This window comes from Adiantum capillus-veneris, chromosome 15 (assembly GCF_014529385.1).
Source record: "Adiantum capillus-veneris isolate H3 chromosome 15, ASM1452938v2, whole genome shotgun sequence".
Taxonomy (NCBI): domain Eukaryota; kingdom Viridiplantae; phylum Streptophyta; class Polypodiopsida; order Polypodiales; family Pteridaceae; genus Adiantum; species Adiantum capillus-veneris.
This window is the reverse complement of record NC_140945.1, coordinates 126,208,310-126,225,657: the sequence shown is the minus strand read 5'-3', so window position 1 is coordinate 126,225,657 and position 17,348 is coordinate 126,208,310.

Genomic DNA, 17,348 nt, shown 5'->3' with positions numbered 1-17,348 from the left:
GTCAACCTTGACGTCAGCACCACAAAGCTCGCTTCAACCTCATCCTTGGCCACGTCACGGAGCGGGGAGGAAACACTCACACAAACACACACCTTATTTTTTGCCTCTTGTTCTCTCAGGCTCTTGCTTGCTAGCAGGCATCAATTGTATCTCTCTCTCTCTCTCTCTCTCTCTCTCTCTCTCTCTCTCTCTCTCTCTCTCTCTCTCTCTCTCTCTCCTCTCGCATGCACCACAGCTTCATAGCCGTCATCCAAAACTCTCTCTCTCTCCCTTTCTACAACGACCCTTCTTTTCATCTCTCTCATCTTGTACCACATAAACGAATGGTCAAGTCTCTCTCTATTTTGTTGTGGCCGCCAACCAACTCCATGCAATGGTTCTTCACAATCTATCTCTCTCTTATTTCCTCTACAGCCACCCACTTCTCTCTCTCACCCTCATGCAACCACCCGACCCTCAATCTCTCTCCCTCATTTGCTTGTGGAGACCACACACACACACAGTCTCTCTCCACTCCCACTGCCAACCACCATAACAAATCTCTCTCTCTCTCTCTCTCTCTCTCTCTCTCTCTCTCTCTCTCTCTCTCTCTCTCTCTCTCTCTCTCTCTCTCTCCCTGGCGATCCACCAACAAACGGTTTCTTTCTCTCTCTTTCGGTGGTGTCACCACACCATAACCGCCCACGATACCGTTCTATTGCCACCACTGCATGCAAGACCACCCACCACCCTAGGGGGTTATACAAATTGGCGAGCGAGTATTTCCGAGCAAAAAAATAATCGAGCAAGTTCCTTCAAACATTCTTTATTACTTAGAGCAAATTGCAAAAGTGCAAATGGGTTCTCCGATGTTTGTGCTCTCGCTCTCATCACCACAAAGATCATTGTCATCAAAGTCTTCTGTGATGACTGAAACAAAGCACACCCGATCATTGCACACCGTGAGCCCAAGACCCTCTTCCTTTTCTTTGAGAGACTCTCCTAATTGAAGGACTACACCCAAGTTTTCAAAATAATAAACAACCCCTTAACACTAGTTCTGTAATCGGACACTCAAATGTCCTGAGACACTAAAGTGTCCTGTTTTTCTAGCAACTTGTCATAATTATTTGGTGAATCTAGAAAAAAAAAATCATAGGTCCCGTTTATATCTTAGGTCAGCTATGAGGTGAAGAACATAGCCAAATTTTATTTTTGCCAAAATTAATACCAAATTAAGATTATAATGATAAGTTTTAAGATGAAAAAATCATAGAAATTTAGTGCAGTTTTAACAAAATTTTCATAAATTGAATATAACTTCTCATCAAAATAAGATTTTGCATAGATTTCAAGAAATTGAGCTTCATAACCTAGTTATGGGACTAGAGTTTTGTTATAATCAAATGACCAAAATCTTGAAAATGCTGACAAAGAGAAAAAAATTGGTCTTTCAAGGCCTCTTTCATTAACATGATCAGGTTATGGGACAAAACCTAAAGTGTATAATGTATCTATAGGTCAATATCCATCAGCTAAGCATTTTTCAAGGGTTCAAACTCATATGCATCTTGTAATTTAAGATCATTTAAAAAAATTTGTAGAGCATAATTTCTTGCAAAAAAAACATTGCTATGAAAAACTAATGAAAGTGTGTATATAATCTCCCAATTGTGTCCATATGAGGTATTTGTATACAAATAAGTGAGATGAACGGAAAAATCCAAAAGTTGACTTTATTTTAAATCTTATCTTTGATAAATAAAAAATCATAATTACAACATGCGCAGTTTTTTGGATATGCCATAAATCATCACATGTGGCTTGAATAACCATTAAAAGTTGTCACCTTATGTAATGGAGTCATAGATATAGTATATATGCATCATAAGACATTGTAAATTTAGATGAAGTAAATGTTTTTTGTGATCGTTAATTGAATTTGTGAACGTTGCGTATTTGACCCACAGGACTTTCTATATTTTAATTCTAGTCACAAAGGATTTTTTTCTCACATGACAATTGCAAAAATATCAAGCACATATATAAGTAGTTACCACGGATTATTGCATGCACCCTGCTCATTTTTTTCTTAGGCTAGAGTACGAGTTTTAATGAAACATTGAATGCTGTTTTGCGTAGGTTCTTTTCATGAGTGTAGTTACCATTGAGGTTATGATCAAAAGTGAGGGATTATAATTTCTATGAGTACTTTAAATAACATTCTATAAGTTTGCAAAAGCATTTCTTGAGATGTGTTTTAGATTTCATGTACCATTTTATTTAAATTTGCAAAAAAAGGACACTAAAGTGTCCGTTTTGGTACCAAACTAGTGTTAAATCACTGCACAATCACTACTAACAATCGTATTTTACACAATGTCATTTATCATGTAATCAATACACTCATTGTAATCAACACACTCATTCTATGTTGAAAGCCAAGCATGAGGTAAAGTCAGCAAGTCGTGACAACAAAATAATAGCATATCTTGATTCTTATGAGGAGATACCAAAGATGAAGTTGCATTACAATTATAGCATAAAAAACATTTGAGATTAGGACGCCTTTATGTCACAAATAAAATAATCTTAATCACACAATGCAACTACATGACATTCTTGTGGTTTTGTAATCGTGATGAGCTAATCAATTTCAAAGCGCCTCTAAATATTGAAGAATCTAAATCTACAAGATCATTATAAAAGGAAATTGAAGCTTTTCCTTCGTTCCATGGACTCTATCTTCAAACTCACTTTACCTAACAACAATGGCCTTGTTCAATGTGATTACCAATTGCAAGCTATTTGGGAGCTCTGAAAATTTTTTAAACCAGAAATATATTGTCACTCTACTTTTCAACAAAATCATCAAGAAAGATTAAAAGCCTTTGCATTCATGACATCAAAACATTCATAACATTAAAAAGAGAAATTTATTCGATGGAACAAAAAAAAAACCCCTATCCCTTCAATCATGGAACAAAAGAAATAGCCCTTGGCTTGCCGCAAGTGGCGACGAATGATTGTCGGAACCATTCTGCATTTGGCGTGGGACTATTGATAGAGCTATCAGTGCTTTTCACTTGAATTATCCACTTGGAATACATTTACATATATAGGTTGATCAGCATGTTTTTTATTATTGAGGCACACAGGCCAAGTGTTTTTTTCTTGCGAGCTGGCAATAGCAGTTGACATCGAGGGAGCTTGGACGAGCAAGCCGCTTCCTTCAAGTCTTTTTGGGCTTGCAAACTGTAACTTTAATGTACATGTTGTACATGCAAATGCACCAAGTCTTCCGCATCCTTTTCAATATGCTGACTAGCAATGATCATGTTATGCATATCCCTGACTATATTTTTGAGTGCAAAAATTTGCCTACTTTTCATGGGTGTCCTACGTTGCGGCATCATTATAGCATGTACAACAAGTCACTTGTCTTATTAACGCTAAGACTGGTTTTGACAAAACATGCTCTTCAATTAAATCTTCGAAGTAGTTTTGACTCATGTGCATATGACACTGGACCCTTTGTTTTTGCAACCAGCCCCTTGCCTTGCCTCTGCATTTTTTCTAATTGAACACATTCATTCAAATATCATTCGTGCAAATCTTGGCACATTGACATGGGTCTTGCTTCTATCCGAGTAGTTGCTCTCAGCTCCATTTCCTTCTAGGTGTTTTGGATTTTTGTAGGTTTTCTGGCATTCACACATTTCCCCATTGGGAGGACAGCAGGTGCCTTAGCTGGGGTTGTTCTCACAGTTGTGTTTAAAGTGGAGACAACAACATAAGCATATGGGGCCATTAAAGACCTCACCATATTGGGTCTCCTCTTTGGCACCGTGATGGTGAGTGTATATTTAGAAAAAGCAGACATATTAACGTTTTTGCCTCATGCTTTATCATAAGGGGGAAAGCACCTTCTATGTAGAGTGTGCATAATTAGCTCCATCTCGAGTGCCCTTTTCACAAACAACGCATGCTATTTAGTGTTGAGAGAGTTTGTGTTGAAGCTTTGCATGGAGAAAAACTTACTGTCAAAGCTTCTTTTATTGGCAACCATTGCAATATAGGTTCTGTTTGCTGAAGCCCTTTCTGCTCGCATTGGCGACCAGTGCAATAAGGTTATGTTTCTGAAGTCTTTATCGCATTGGCAACCGATGCAATAAGGTTATGTTGCCAAAGACTTTTTTGCTCACTGGCCTCTCACATTGTCTGTGCTCTTGTGAAACCTGCAAAAACCAGTCCGTTCCGTGCCGGCGCGGAACGGTTCCAGCAAGTTCACCATATGTGTAAAATCATCCATCAGGTTTTTTTTTAATTATATAAAATCATCTCCCGTAGGAGTTGAAATAGGCCGTTGCGCGACTACAGCCAGGCAAGTCAGGGGATCCATTTCATTGGCCAGTCAAGTACGGCATGTTGGATGGCGTTTTGGGGTTCATTGGGTGGTAGGTCTATGCATCCTGCAAGGTTAAGGGACTGGACGAGGAGAGGATAGGTAGGGGTTTTTGTTTTATACTACGCGCACAAAGAAGCCAGGGTTGTACTAATTTTCTTAAACACTAGCGCCGTCACCGCCTTGAACACCAAAGTAATATTTAAAAGTAAAAAACCCACCCTACCCTCATGACCCTCTCCCTCCTTGGTCTGTTGCTGCAACCAATCCGTGCCGGCGCAGTCTGGTTGTAGCAACAGACCAGGGAGGGGTAGGGTCATGAGGGTAGGGAGAAGACTAGGGAGGGGTAGGGTCATGCGGGTAGGGAGAAGACTAAGGAGGTGTAGGGTCATATGGGTAGAGTCGTTTCTTTTAAAAAAAAGGTCAAGCAAACCAGGGATGTTTTGTAGCATGCGGTGTTACTAGCAAAGAAAGTGGCGCATCAGGTAGAGAAAGCGACACCACAGGCAGGCAGATAATTCAATTGTGTGCCTCTTGGGAAAACAATGGCGAGATGGCATGATGTTGAGGTGTTGACAACGGATGACAGTACAACGACACCTACAATGTGATGGGGAGAAGTGCAAGGGCTTTTTTTTTCATGATTAAAGGGACTAGGACATTGGATTGCAGCCACAGATGTCAGTGTATAGAAGAAACAACTACGCACATGTGTTGGTTGCTCTTGTTTACGTGCTGCTACAAAGGATCCTGGAAGGCTTTGGAAGCTTTAAATTCCCATTATGTGAGCGAGGCAGGCGTGGATATCCTAAGACCTTGGGTGTTTTCAGTAGTAAGAGCACTCACAGTTTAGGAGCTTTTAAGAAATTGTTGCTTCATGACTTTACCTCTGCATCTTGGAGGCAAATGCACCTGCGACTTGGGGTTTTTTTGTGCAAAAGAACTTGCATTTGGCTCTGGGTCATATCAATTCTGTTTAATGATCACGATAGACTCATTAGGCAAGAAATTGTCCTCACGGAAAGTGGTTCTATAAGAAAAATGATCAAATCAAGCAGCCTTCTCGAGGTCCCTGCAAGGCACCTATTCTTTATTTTAACCTTGAATTTGCAATTATAAGGTCTCAAAGAATTAAGAGGTAGCTTAGAAACCAATGTTGCACAAGTTTCCAGGGAACTTAAGCGAGACAAGAACTTTTGGTAACTAGTAAACTGGAGCTTGCCACAACCCTTTTACTGCCTCTTATCAAAATACCTTGCCGCTTTGCTTTTATCTTGGACTCTTCCCTAAAATATTCTCTAAGACCTCATGCATGTCAGTGGCTATGTTCATAAATCCAGAAGACAATAATCAAATCCATGACAACTAGACATGTTAACCTCTCAATCAATCTAACTTGCTTGTACAAGCACCTGCTAAATTTTCTAAAATGAATTCCGTTTTACTCAAAATTTCCACTATAACTATAATTGTATCAATTTCTCAAGCATAGATATCCAGTTTCCTTCACAAGTATTAACTTCCAAAGGAACACTCTCAATGTGATGCAACCATTTTGAAAAGAGCTGACAAACTTCTATGCTTCCTTGGTTGATTTCTCCTCTTTCATGGTCTTGTCTATACAGACAAGTCCCAATTTGCACTTGCAAGATTCTATTAAAGAATGTCGTTGTCTATAAATCTGTTTGAGTAAAGGAGACTTTAGAAATTAGCTTTTTTCACAACTAAGAAAAGCAACAACTAAACATCTACCTATTTCACATGAGCCTCATAGAATGGGCCCTTCTCTTGTGTTGCTAGCAGATCTCAACATGGATTAATTGTTAGTCAACTCTGGTAAAAATCAGTAGAAAAATCATACCTCAAGAATCTCGTTGAGATGGTCATGAGGCAGTTGGGTATGCTTGAGCTCATCATGCATTCATTGGGCACATCACTTCATCATTACCACTACATACGACATCGATGTAGTTGCAGCGGGTGCATCCACACCTTACTGCTCTCATTTCCTCCACCATTTTAGTGTCAAGCTGGCAAGAGGAAAGGGAGGGCCGCTTAAGGATGCTGCATTGTGAAGCTGAGAGAGAGAGAGAGAGAGAGAGAGAGAGAGAGAGAGAGAGAGTGCTTGTTCTCGCTTGCTTTAGGAACTTATTTTTTCTTGCTTACAAAAGTGGAGTTGTTTATGCTTTAGGAGGTTCTTGGATAGTATTGTAGGCTTACAAAGTAACTTTTTTGCAAAATCTAGGGGCCAAGTCTTTGGTGGGCTATTTTTGAGAGGAGGTATGCCACATGGAATTGAATTATATATGTTTCGAGTATGAAGAGATTGCTTTTGTCTCAAGTATTCAATTTTCATAATGGTTCTAAAATCCCATTTTTTGTCAATTAAGTGTCAGATTTGTGGTAGTGAAAGTAATGTGTATGGCATAATTTTTTGTCTTTCACCATTGTTGATCTTGTATCAATTTTCTTGGATTTATCTTTGCTTGTTTCTTTTGCTCGGTGATTAGAAACCCCCCACCCTAGGCACACCCTTTTTGGCAGACAATGTACACCTGGAGCCGCTCACAATAGTTCTATGCAAGGCTATGGTCACGTGAGGCTTAGTTATCAGTTATTTGAACAAATAACTAAGCCTCATTCTTGGTCACACGCAAAAAGGAGTATCAAATGAATCATTATGCCTACCCTTTGTAACTATGCAAATTTTGGCATAGTTGTGAGGTTCAAGGCTTAGTTGGGAGGATGAATGAATAACTAAGCCTTGCATGACCTTGCAAGAGGCTTAATTTTTTATTTAATGCTCTATCTGGGTTGTTAGCAGCAAGCTAACGCGGACACCATTTTTGCACCATTTTTCGGAGTTCTCCTTGTAAAACATTTATTATTTTGATAAATCGAGAATATTGTAACTCCTACTTTCTTGGATAAACCTTGTAATTAATGAGCCGGGGCTACAAGCTTCTAGATTGTATCAGTCAGTTATTTCCCAACTTTGGTAGAACTCCAGATTATTAGTTTTGACCACCCAAAAACCTTGGCTAAGGTATAAAAGCCAATTTTTGTAAGTTTTTTATAAGTTTTTGGATATACACAAGGCGAGCAAACGACGCTCACTTCTCTCCTTCTCACGCTTCCTACTCCCTCTTCGGTTGTCACATCGCGAATGCGTTTGTTGCACTGCAACCGCAAGTAAGAGCTCTACGCATTGACGTAATCCATTCACAGTATTTCATAGCTTTTGGCGTCGCCGACCCGCGGCCTAATTTCATCATAACTAGGAATTTATAAATCGAAAACTAAGCATAGGCGGGGTATTGGGGCATCATTGCTAAGCATTTAGATGCATTCCGGGCCGAAAATGATTAGGTCAAAAATCCATTGCTGTTAATAATTGTGATTTTGGAACTTGACCTAAAGTGGGGTTTGAGACCATAGACATGTGTGCTTAGGTCTTATAACTTTTCCTAGAAGTTTTGTTAGGTTTGGATTTCATTTGATGCTGTAACGGATGTGATTTGCTTGCCGATGAGCAATTGACTTTTGGTGATTTCAGTCACTTGAGTGTAGCTTGAGTTAGAGGCGAGTTGTTAGTTGTTTTCCGAGAGATTGACAACCTCTTGTAGCCTCTATGTACTAGTCGAGTCAGCTTCATCCCATGGTTTGACAAATTAATCGTGGTTCTCGCTAATACTGCAATAAGATAGGATGGTGAGGTTAGACATGCGCTCCCACATTTGGCGCCACTGCCGGGGATCAAAGAGATCTAAACTAGGGAAAAACACGAGTGTCTTGTGTAGTTGTCCTTTAACTTCCTCTAGGTTCGCCTAGAGCTCAAAACTTTCTTTTAGAAACCGCATAGCTTAAGATTGTCGTCTTTTGCTATGTAGAGGTAGCTTGGAAGTAATCGTACTTGCTGAGTACCTTTAGGATTGTAGGATTTGGAGAATGATTGGTAGACGAGACAAGTCTTAAGATCAAGACTCTGAAAAACATAAAAAACACAAGAAAACGAGTGTTTGTGGACACTTTCCACAACCCCATTGCATAAAAATCTAGGAGTAGGGTAAGTAGGATCCGAGGTGGATTTCAGAACATTGCTCTCTCTGAAAGAATCAAGTGTGACTTGTTATTGGAAGTTGCAGAATTCCATGTCTACGACTAGAAATAGCTTGAAAAGACTCAAATCCACTCAATCCGACTGGAGAGTAAGCCTAAAAGTTGTCCGAACTAGTGGCTAAGCTGAAAGACACTTCGAGGTAAAAATTTCAAGAGTTGGCCAAAACTCAGATTGTTTACTTTTTCTTGACATTTTAGGCCAACTTAAGTTTTGACTTAATTCATAGGCTTAAAAAAACATCATATAAAGACCGTCTTTGAGAAAATTGCAAAAAGGTGCTCATTTTAAGCCTAAAGTTAATAATCGCGATTATTAACTTTCTGCTCTAAATTGGCCAAGGTTTGGCCAAGGTTCATACTAGTGACTCATTGCATGTGTACAAACAACTTTTGTAAAGGCCTAAAAGATTTGGATCACTAAACTAGCAAAAAATTGGGTAAAAACTAAAGTTTGTACTGACTTTTTGAATCTTGAGTATAAATTTGGGAAAAAATTATCCAAAGTTGTTGAAAATTGTTTCATAGGCTTATGTTGATGTGATAAACATGTATATGTGCTCAGTTGACCAAAAATTTGTAAAAATTTGTCAAAAGTAAATAATTGCGATTATTTATATCTGCCCTTTTTTTTTTTGACCAAGTCTGCATACCACTAGCTTCACCATGTTGTAACAAGCCCACAAACCAAATTTGGTAAGATTTGGACCACTAGAATGAAATTTGTGACTAAAATTGCAAAGTTAGTATGTGGACAGATAATTGATGACCATTTGACCAAAAATTGCCCAAACTTGATGAAAATTGGCTAGTGACCTTAATTTAAGGTGCTTAACAGATCTGTGTCAAAGTCGGGGCAAAAACTTGCAAAAATATAGTTGGAGTAAATAATCGTGATTATTACATCTGCTTCAAAACTTGATGATTTTGCAAATTTGAGTATACCACAAGGTCAAGCACATCAAGTAGACCTCACAAATCAATTTTGGTGAAATTTGGATCCGAAAAGTGAGACTTAAGCCAGATTCTCGAAATCAGAGTCTGCGGACACCAAACAGTTGATAAACTTGATCAGAATTGGTCCAAACTTGTTGAAATCTTCCCAGGGACTCTAACAAGTTGTATACTTGCCAAACCTATAAAAAAAAGTGCAAAAAATTGACAAAAGTAAATAATTGCGATTATTTACTTCTGCTATCCAGAGACATCAATTTTGACTTTTGAGCTTATGCAGTGTTAGAACAACATAATATAAAGCCACATGGCAATTTTGGGTTCAATTGGATCAAAATTGGTACAAATACACTCAGTTTCCAGATTGCAGATCAAACCTTTGAATTCTGCTAAAGTCGAATCTGAAAGTCAAAATTTGACTCCCATAGCTCGATTTGAAGTGATACACAGAGACCAATCACGAGAGTCCTCAAGAGCTCTACTTTCTTTATAGAAGAATAGCTAACTTGATTAAATTTGTACAGGAATCAGGTTGCAGACGAGGAATCCGTGGCTTGACAGAAAGTTGCAATTGAATCGAGTGGAAATTGACAACAAGTCAATCCAAATGTGAGTACTCTATCCAGGGCTTCATAAGTCTATACGAACCTTTAGATCTGGTCGTGTACTAGGAAATCGGGGCATACTCAGAGAAACCTCCAGTAGAGTATCTACCAAAGAAAGCGTGAATCAAGGCAATTCCTTGCACACAATTCTTGAAGAAGTCTCAGACACTTTTTCAGATTCAACATCCGAAATGCCTTCTTATTCGACTCACTCGAAAACCGGAACAACAGTGCGCTATAAGCATATACTATCTTTTTACAAGACTAACCGTCATGGAGCCCAGGTTTACTTGGACCCTAATGAGGAGTATGCTATTCGCATTGATGACCATAGTATTGACTTCGAAGAAGAGGTTAGGGCAAATAAACAAGGAAAAATGTACATGGATCGAAACGGAACTCAGTATTTACAGGTCGAAAGCCCTGACGTGATAGACAAATGGGGGCTAGAAGTAAACACTATAATCCCAGATATGTCAGCAAAAGAAGGACCAACTACTTTAGAATTTGAGGGATACGATCAAGTAGATTTGAAGCCTTTGAAACGGCTTAGTACAGATAATCCTAGGATCGGAGTCTATTGTTGGGAAAATAGAAACATAAAAGATCTTTTGTGGACTTCTCATGCCAAACCAGGACAAGTAACGGCCATGAAGATCATCTATATCTTCAAGATCAAAGATAAGTGATCAGCAGACCTACCAACCTACCTGTTTAGGGATTGTTATAACAACAACTTTGTTATGATGATTCCTGAGGAGGTAGAACAACCAAATACCAAGGGTATTCCATACGGGATTGGATATTGGGGCAAGGACCAGAAACAATTCCAAGAGATGAACACCGTGAGAGATCATCTGAGAGTAATGTGAAGAAACCAGAAACCACCTCATCACGTAGAAAATCGGGTGACACTAAGGCCAGTCCAGGGATACATGAGTCACTATTTCCAACAGACTGGTTTGAAGGATTGGGAACATGACCAACTCTCAGAAGAGCTGGAGTTGAACCAAACAGACATGTCAGACCATCTGATTTTCAAAAATGGGTCAGAAAATACAGTGGATCAGGGGATCCATTTGACCACTTAGCAAGCTTTAAGCAAGTGCTAAGAGCAGAGCGTATATTCAATTTCCATACTCAATTCGAGGGGTTTGGAATGACATTAGAAGGAAAAGCTTTGACATGGTTCCAAAACATTCCACCAAGGTCAATCATGGACTTGAACACATTAGCTCAAGGATTTGTACCTGCTTGTTCCAAAACGGGGGTTAAACATAATACAGTAGCTCAAATCTACATCTTTAAACAAAAGCATGGTGAGTCTGTTAGGGATTGTGCAACTCGAATGAAACAATACATTGTCAGATGCCCAGAGATGGAGATACCTGTAGAAGAACGACTTGTATCTTTGTTTCTGGAGGGATTGCTAAACAAAGAACTTCATGCTATACTCTATAGTAAAAACCATACAACCCTAGAAGCGTGCGTGTCTGATGCGATTGACCTAGGAGACAATTGCGAGATCTTCAACAAAGAAGATGTCCTTAAGGATAACCAAAGCGAGAAAACAGCCTCCACAAAACCAGCACAAGTGGGAACGGCTGTTGCGGCCCCCCTCTCAGCCATAGAAGATATGCTAAAAAGGATGAACGATATGATGAACAATATGCAAAAAGCACCTATGAGAGGACCAGGACAAGGGATACCCCCATAGGGACAACCAATTAGGCCACAAAATGGTGTGCAATCGAGGATAAATGGACCAACCATGAGACCCACAAGTGCTACTTCAGACCAAAGTATGATGGGAATGTTCAGTACGTGCCTATGAGGCCACAAGGACAACCCATGTACAGATATCAGCCTAATATGGCCCAAGTTCTCAATGACCACCAATGGGTATGGAAAGACCTCAACCTGTGTTGGGACAACAACCTCCATATCCAAGACATAATGCAGTGCCTGTAAAGTACATGCACTCTGAAGGAGTCATAGATGAACAAGCATTAGTGCCTGTTACACCCTATGCAAAGCGTAGTCCATTTACAGTAATGGTAGAAGGAGATTGGTATAGTCCACATCCACCACCAATGGAAGAAACCATGACTTATGCTCCACCAGAGCTCGCACCAATGTATTATGTAGCTAATCAAGGTGTCAGACCTCCCATGGGAAGACCCATGATGAAGCCTAGAATAAGAAACTGTCATAACTGTGGTGCTGATGACCATTAGAAGAACGAATGTCCAGAGCCTGACAAAAACCTCAAACCAATTGAAGCCTATTGCATACAATGTTGCAAAAAGGGAGGACACTTTCCGAAAGATTGTCCTAAGAATCCTTTGAACAAGGGAAAAACTGTCGTAAACGTAGTCCAAGTGATGCCTAGTAGCTCATCAGAGAGTGAACCGATTGTTCCAATCAAGGTAATCACTAGAGCCTAGGCAAAGAAAAAGAAACACAACTCCTCTGATGATTTGGAGAACACAAAAGTTTCTTCACAAAGAATCAAAAGGAGCGGAAGCAAAAGATATGAGATGAGAAAACAAAAACAACGGGTTGAAATCGAAGAGAAAGCAAAAATGCTAGCCCAGGACAAGTTGAAAGAAACTGGCAGTGAATTCAAGGAAACATATTAATGCTGCCTTGGAAGCCTACCAAGCAGAACTTAAAGCATGCCAAACATGGAAAACAAGTGGAAAAACTATCCATCTCCAGACATGGAAGTAGCGAAGCTGGAAGCTTATCAAAATTTGGTAAGAATCACGCAAGAAATGTTGGATAAACAAAAACCCAAGCTTGAAAGTATTGCAAAACCTGAAGAGCTCGCGGTAGAAGAAACGAACGCAAAATCCGATGTGGTGGCAGAACCCCACCTTGAAACAAATGAACCAGAGCTTATAGTGCCGGACAGCGAAGATGCCTTAGACAAAATTCCATTCGTAGAGGAAGACTGGCCAGGACACTTATGGGAAAAAGTGAGAGAGATCAATGATGGGAGCCTAACTTTAAAGTCAACTTCTATAGAGGAAGTCTGGTTGGATAACCTACCTTCTGATATGAACATGGATATACAATCCTTGTACGGGGATTGCAGATCAGAAGCTTCAGGAATGTCTAAACCATTGACATTAAAAACATTACCTTCTTACTTGGGAGGTAACGAAGATGAATCCATCGTTTGCAAGACCACTCAAGTAAAAAGAGCTGAACAGACCCTAGAAGTAGACAACATTCATTCAATCATGTCTACACCCATCCAATGCACTCTTACTTTGGGATAACTGTTGAAACTCAGATCATATTGTGGAATGATTTACAGAAAACCCTAGAGAAGGTGGGGATAACGGGGTTAATCTCTAAGAATTTGGAAAAATTGAAAAATGAAATGGAAAACAAATAGATTCGATCAGTTCCTATGAACAAGGTTGGAGAATATTATGAAGGGGAAGAAGGGAACACCACCCTCCCAGTGAAATATAATGACATTGATACCATGGCAATACTGGATAGTGGAGCTGGCATAGCCATAGCCACTAAAGCAGTATGGGAATCTTGGGGACAGCCAGCCATTAGACAAACTTGAACGAAATTGCAGTTGGCTGACGGACACATTGTTTTCGCTCTAAACAAATGTGTGTTAGGCAACTCATCTTCAACACTGGTGGGTGCTTCTTCTGAATCAAATCGGTACAAACAATCCGCAACCACAAGTTGTGCACCACGTTGATGCACCACTTCAAAATCAAATTCTCGTAGTAGAATCATCTATTTGACCAATCTTCCGATCAAACTTGACGAAAAACAACAATGCTGAGACTAGTCCACATGAGAAGAAAATAATTTCCTAAGCAAATAATATTAAAACTTCTTCACCAAATACACCATTTCTAGGCATTCTCTCTCCAAATAATTCTTCTCTGCTATGAAAAGTCATCTACTAGCATAGTACACTAGTTTGAACCACCCATTAACTGTATCTTGCATTAGCACACTCCCAACTGCGATCTCCGACACATCCCCAAAGACATGGAAGTCCTTTCCCCAATCCGGAGGTAAAGTGGAAGTATGCCACATCACATTTTAGAGTCCACTTAAATTCCTTCTTGTCCACATGTGCCATTGCATGCAATGGTATCACAATATGGGCCAAAAACTGCAAGTGTTAGCCATGCCATCGAATTTGGCCAAGAAACCACAAAGTAGCCTTAGGTGAATTAGGTGGGGGTGCCTACATGATGGCCACAATCTTGCTTGAATCGATCTCAATGCCTTCTTTAGAAATGATATTTCCCAACAACATTTCGCTAGCCACCACCACAAAGACATATTTCATCGAATTAAGGCTCGATCTGGTTTCTTGACATTTTTCAAAATAAAGCCTCAAATGATGCAAATGCTTTGATTTATCCCCAAAAATGGAGAAATCATCCATAAAAATGCGCAATAAATCAATGAGATATGGGCCAAATATCTGCTGCATATCCCTTTGAAAATTACAGGGTGCAATCCTCAGACCAAACCACATCACCGTACAAGAAAATACTCCCCATGCTATGATGAATGCGATTTTTGGTTGATCTACGACTTCCATTTGAACTGTATACATCCGCAAAAGAGTACATCTGTTGACCAACCACATCATCCAAACATTGAATTCAAAAATGGGAGTGAAAAAGGATTCGGCATCGTAATTGCATTCAATTTTTGATAATCAACACAAATCCGTAGCTTCTTATTTTTCTTTGGCACCACCACAACTGGTGAGATCCATTCTGAATTTTCAATTGGAGTAATAAATCCAACCTTCAACAACCTATCCAATTCCTCTTTGAATTCCTTGACATAATTGAAATTCATGCAATACTACCTAGCCTACTTGAACATAGCTGCATCCTTCTTCAAATTGATCCGATGGTGGTAAAACATGAAATTAAGATCTTTCATATCCGCGTAATCCCTTTTACATTGTTTCAACATCCTTCGTGTAAATGGCCATCAAATCCTGGTTTGCTTGCAAGAATTTGGCTTCTTCTTCATCTGTCAATCCTTCCATCATATTTATTTGCTCGGTCGCAATGGGTCGGCTCTCTTTTACAAACATGATTAGCTTGCTGGTGCAGAACATATACCTTCCTTAATCCTCTTTGTATACTTAATCTATGATTGGTCCAATTTTGTTTCAATTTGTCTTGTCGCAACCATGGTCGGCCCAACAACATCTGATAATTTGCTTGCATCCCCTAAAGATTTAGAACTACAAAGGACACCGCAAAAGATATTCTCCCAATAGCAAAAATCACATCTCTTAGTATGCCATGGGGTCAAACCCTTCGCTGATCCTCTATACAAACAAAAAATGGAACCGGTTCCAATTCGTACCATCCATACTTCTTACATGTTTCCCATGTAATGCTATTGACTCCGGAACCACCCTCTACCAATACATTCTTGATGTTACTACCTCGATGCCGCATCGTGATCAGTGGTGCTTGATCATTTTCCAGAGGAGTCAACTCTTTTGGTGCTATTTTATTGGTTGTCGATTGTTCAGATGGTCATTAACTATTCTTTGAAGGCATGTTCCAATCAGAGCATATCCTCCAACTTCATTTGTATATGTAACTGCATCATAGATTCCCAAATATTGGATTGAACACTGTCCGATCATTCGGTTTGTCCTTGATTTTGTGTTGATTGGTTCTTCAATTGGAACATCATAGGTTACTTTGACATCCTATTTGTCCTTTCGTGGTTGCGATGAATTTCCTATTGGTAACTTGTACGGTTGCGGTTATGGCTGCCAGTCTGGGATTTCCTTTGGGTTTCTATGAGGCAGTAGTACATGTTCTTTCGCCTCCCATTTTACTGCATTTCTTAAGATAGATATTTGGTCCTCTACAACAGTTCAAAATCTTCCTTTTGACTCAGACAAACTTCTTTTCCCAAGTAGGTAATTAGTTGTACTTGCGGGTCAGCATATCTGGATTCTTCTACTAGTTCTTCCTTTGTTTTCATGATTTAAATGGACACCACGTTTGTACTGGGACCTTTTCCTTTCTCTGTTTTCTTGCGGTCATATTTCGCAGTTTCCTTACATTCACTGCACTAATGATTATCATCCAAACAAAATGAGCAATGATTTTGCCTCGGTGGGTAAAAATCTTGTTGGCCTACTCATTGACCATTGCCACCTCGGCCTCTGAATCGATGTCCTTAGTTCAAAAGGAATGCATAATTTTGCTGGTCTCTTCCTATTGTCCTTACTGTGTGAAACTTGCATCACATTGGCTGCTTGACTTGGGTTTTCAGAAGGCACACCTAAGTGATGTGAAGTGATGTCATGTGAAGTGATGTGACTGTCGTCTTTGTACAAGTGCTAGATATGTCGTGTTTAGTGCGTCGATACTTAGAGTCAGTGTCTCTTGAATTGGTTTATGGCTTGTCTATTTTGAGAATTATATCAGCGTTGATTGGTGTTGTGATTCTTCATCTAGCAAATATCTCACCAAAGTTAATTCAGTGCACAGTCGTTGGTTGCATGTCCGCCTTCATTTTGACATTTGGTACAATGTAATTTTGAGGTGTCTACTTTCAACGTTTTTCTCTTTCTTGCCGGCACTGCCAGGGTCTTCTTTTTGTCTTCCTTGACCTTTTCCTTTCTCTGTTTTCTTGCAGTCATATTTTGCAGCCTCCTTACACTCACTGTGCTAATGATTATCATCCAAAAAAAAAGAGTAATGATTTTGCCTTGGTGGGTAAAAATCTTGTTGGCCTACTCCCTGACCATTACCACCTCGACCTCCAAATTGACGTCCTTAGTTCAAAGGGACTGCATAATTTTGTTGGTCTCCTCCTACTGTCCTTACTGTGTGAAACTTGTATTACATTGGTTGCTTGACTTGGAAACTTGTTTTCCTGAGTTTTCCAATTTGCCATATTCTGAGAATTATATCAGCATTGATTGGTGTTGTGATTCTTCATCTAGCAAATCTCTCACCAAAGTTAATTCAGTGCACAGTCGCTGGTTGCATGCCCGACTTCATTTTGACATTTGGTACAATGTAATTTTGAGGTGTCTAATTTTGAAGTTTTCTTCTTTCTTGCCGGCACTGCTAGGGTCTTCTTTTTGTCTTCCTTGATCTTTGCTGATCATGCAAGAGGATCATCATCCTCTTTCGATTCACTGTCTGTGTCATCTTTGGAGTCACTTTCTGCTGACTGTTTCTTGGATTTCTTTTAACATGGAACACCTAAAGATCTCTCCACCACCTAAGTTGCGAGCA